The sequence below is a fragment of the Lathyrus oleraceus genome, chromosome 1 (assembly GCF_024323335.1).
Source record: "Lathyrus oleraceus cultivar Zhongwan6 chromosome 1, CAAS_Psat_ZW6_1.0, whole genome shotgun sequence".
NCBI classification, from domain to species: Eukaryota; Viridiplantae; Streptophyta; class Magnoliopsida; order Fabales; family Fabaceae; genus Lathyrus; species Lathyrus oleraceus.
Genome location: NC_066579.1, coordinates 449,176,227 through 449,180,815, shown reverse-complemented (window position 1 = coordinate 449,180,815; position 4,589 = coordinate 449,176,227).

Sequence of the window (4,589 nt, the reverse complement as noted above, 5' to 3'; positions counted from 1 at the left end):
AACACTGTTATATTTTGTGAAATGTGCTGTTTTGCCTGCGTTAACCGGTTAACCCAGGGCGTTAACCGGTTAACGCTGTTGCGTTTTGCCAGAAGAGGTATTTTTCCTGCGTTAACCGGTTAACACTGTTGCAGTGTGTAAAAATTGTTAGATTTTATGTTGTGAACCCAATTGTGAGTGGCCTATTGTAGTTAATTATGATGAGTAATTTTGTTGAGTTGTATGTCGTGCTATTAATGATGATAATACCATGACTATATGATGTTGTTGTTGCTATGTTGATTATGAGGCATGTTTGGTGTGCATGCATTCATGAAAGGCCGATGCCTAGTGATGAACGGACTGAGTTCCAATGATGTTGTTGACTCCGGGCTTGTTGAGAGGCTTGGTTCCTTACGGGGAACTCGGATTCTATGGTGATGAATCTGGGAGTGGTGATCCTGTAGTTGGTCACCAAATGGGTATACCGAGTCGTGTTGAGTCATGCATGGGTGTGTGCATTGCATTTGATGTGTTGTTTTGTTGATGTTCATGAGTTGTTGATTATGATGATGATTATAAGCTGTGTTGGCATATGTGAAATATATAATTATGTTTATATTTTTGTCGCTATATTATTATTTAATAATGTAATTCTCACCCCTTCTGCATGTGTTTATGTTCATCTATGATGAGCAATGTGCAGATAAAGCGGAGTAGCTATTGTTGAGGTTTGAAGAATAAGCGTAGAGTTATTCTACAGAGTCGAGTCAAATGCTCTGGTCATGTGACACCGGGGATTATGGGATTCGATAGATAAATTATATTATTATTTACATTGTTTATGATGACTATTATGTTGAGATGTTTTGTTGAGATGATGTTGAACAGTATTATGAACGGTTATATGGCGAACGTTAATCTTTTGTTGTTGTCCGCTGCGATGTTTTAACAAATCAAATAATATGTTTTATGTTGTGATGTGTGATGCGATAATTGTTATGTTGTAAGAAATGTAAACTCTTCTACATGCTGTACTCTGATAATTTATTTAAATATGTCGTTTGGGTAGAAGGGTGTTACACCATACACACAAAAAAACTTGATTCTTAGGTTTATAGCAGCTCTGAGTCCCAAAATACATGCTTCGTACTCGGCCATATTATTAGTACAATCAAAACATAGTCTAGCGGTGAAAGGCGTATGGCAACCCTTGGGAGAAATAATTACAACCCCAACACCATTGCCCAATGCATTAGAAGATCCATCAAAAACCATAGTCCATCGGGATCCCAGTTCGGGTCCTTCATCTGGTCCAGGTTCTCCATAATTAGTAACAAGCATGACATCCTCATCTGGGAACTCAAAATTCATAGATTGGTAATCATCAACTGCTTGATGAGCCAAATGATCGGCTAACACGCTTCCTTTGATTGCTTTTTGGGTAGTATACTGGATATCATACTCTGTTAAAATCATCTGCCATCTTGCTATTCTTCCGGAGAGGGCAGGTTTCTCGAATATATATCTTATAGGATCCATCTTAGAAATCAATAAAGTGGTGTGACTCAACATATACTGTCTCAATCGGCGAGCAGCCCAGGCCAAAGCACAACAAGTTTTCTCGAGCAATGAGTATCTTGTTTCACAGTCGGTAAACTTTTTGCTAAGGTAGTATATGGCATGCTCTTTTCGACCAGACTCGTCATGTTGCCCCAACACACACCCCATTGAATTTTCTAACACGGTCAAATACATGATTAGAGGTCTTCCTTCAACTGGTGGCATCAGAATTGGAGGTTCTTGGAGGTACTTCTTGATTTTGTCAAAAGCTTCTTGACATCCATCATTCCATATCACCTCTTGATTTTTCCTCAGTAACTTGAAGATGGGTTTGCAGGTAGCGGTCAAATGGGAGATAAACCGGGCAATGTAATTCAAACGTCCCAAGAAACCTCTGACTTCTTTATCTGTACGGGGAACTGACATTTCTTGAATAGCTCTCACCTTAGCTGGGTCAACCTCAATTCCTTTGCCGCTGACAATAAATCCCAAGAGCTTACCGGATCTTACTCCAAAGGTGCATTTGTTTGGGTTCAATCTCAGCTTGTATTTCTTCAACCTCTCAAACAGTTTGTACAAATGATCGAGATGTTCCTCTTCAGTATGAGATATGGCTATCATGTCATCCACATATACTTCTATTTCGTGATGGATCATATCATGGAACAAAACCACCATAGCACGCTGGTACGTTGCCCCGACGTTCTTCAACCCGAATGGCATTACTTTGTAACAAAAAGTGCCCCATTGCGTCACGAATGTAGTTTTTTCCATGTCTTCAGGTGCCATCTTAATCTGGTTATAACCCGAGAATCCATCCATGAAGGAGAATACCTTGTGTTGAGCGGTGTTATCTACCAGAACATCAATGTGCGGAAGTGGAAAGTCATCTTTGGGACTCGCTTTATTCAAATCTCTGTAATCTACGCACATTCGCACCTTACCATCCTTCTTCGGCACTGGTACCACATTAGCAACCCATTGGGGATAAGAAGTAACAGCTAGAAAACCGGCATTGAACTGTTTCATAACTTCGGCTTTGATTTTCTCGGACATCTCAGGACGCATGCGATGAACCTTCTGCTTAACAGGATGACAATCTTCCTTCATCGGCAAACGATGCACTACTATATCAGTATCCAGTCCTGGCATGTCTTCGTAAGACCAAGCAAAAATCTCAATATAGTCATGTAACATCTGAATCAATCTTTCCTTGACACTGTTTCCCAAGCCTGCTCCTATTTTGACTTCTTTCTTGTCCACTTCAGTACCCAGATTTACAATTTCGATTGACTTTTCATGCGGCTGTATAGTCTTTTCTTCTTGCAGTACCAGTCTGGCAAGCTCTTCAGGTACTTCACAATCTTCCTCACTTCCATCCTCGGTTTGGTAGATCGGATTTTCGAAGTCATAATTAACAGCAGCAGAACTATTATCAACAGGATCTAGAGTGGGTGTGGATCTGCAATTCGTTACGTGAGTGTGTGTAAGAAAACATAGCTTGTTCGAAAGATGACATGAGAGATAAAGAGCGCAATATTTGAATGCCAAAAGGTCCATTGATTTATTGAATATGAATATGCATATGAAGATGACAAAACCCTTAACAAATTAGTTATTCTGCCCCGGGTACAGACACAATGCTTTAAAAATTAAAAAATTGCAACACTAAAATAGATAATAACAATTACTCCTGACTAAAGGAAATCGAGATAGTGTCTTCAGCCTTCCAATTATTGAGTCCGTCACCAATTGTTGGGAAAATCCAGCTATCCAAGTCACCATTGTTATCAGCATCTTCTACAGCATTAATCTGATCTTTGACCATCTTTTCAGAGTTAAACCCCAGACCAGACTTGTCAGACTTGTACGGTACGTTGATCAGTTGACCCCAACCAGTACGACCACCATTTTCAACCATGGCCTGAGCATCTTTCAGAGAGATCATAGCAGGAGGGGCATGAATAACCTCGGGCACAAGGGAAGTTGGCTTAAGGACAGGACTGGTCGGATGAACCATTTCAAATGACTGAGAGGGAGTCTCAAAGAATTCGCCATCCATCTCGACGTATCTGAAGGCCTGCACACTACTGACAATATACTCTTCTTCTCCACACATAGTGACAATCTTACCCTCTATTGGATACTTCAGCTTTTGATGGAGAGATGAGGCTACGGCACTTGCCCCATGAATCCACGGGCGTCCCAGCAAGCAGGAATAGGCAGGACGGATGTTCATCACGTGAAAGGTAGTGTTGAAGACTTGAGGTCCTATCTTGATAGGGAGAACCACTTCACCATGGACAACACTTTTCGCACCGTCGTACGCACGCACCACAGTATCACTGGGTTTCAATTCGATGCTCTTACAATCAAGTTTATCGAGCACAGCTGTCGGCAGCACATTCAAAGAAGAGCCATTGTCGATCAATACATGAGATAAGGTGATCCCCTCACACTCAATGGAGATATGCAGAGCTCTATTGTGATTCTTTCCTGCTGGTGTCAGGTCAGCATCGGAAAAGCCTAGGCCATTGTCAACAGCCAGGTTAGCAACATAGTTTTCGAACTGATCGACGGAGGTCTCCTGAGGTACATGAGCAGTCTTCAAGAATTTTATCAATGCTTTGGCATGAGATTCAGAAGATAATAACAAGGATAACATCGAGATCTTAGACGAAGTATGTGTAACACCCTTCTAAATACCCCAAAATATTTAATTAAAATAATAACATATCAATCAGAGTAATTATGCCCCGAAGGGTGTCACACAATCATTTCACAACAATTATCAAAATATCCTGTCATGCTCATTTATTAAATCAAAATAAGACTCTTTTGCATAATCCGCAGCGGTTATAAAACATCGACATTCAAATCATGTACTACATTACATGTAAAGTTGAATCAACAACTAAATTAAAACATAGTCAAACATTCCCTCCCGATGTTACATCTACCAGAGCATGACCCACTAAGGACGACACTAGACTCCATGGCACTAGCTTCTACTCAACTCACTGATCGTTACCTGAAAAATAGATGTA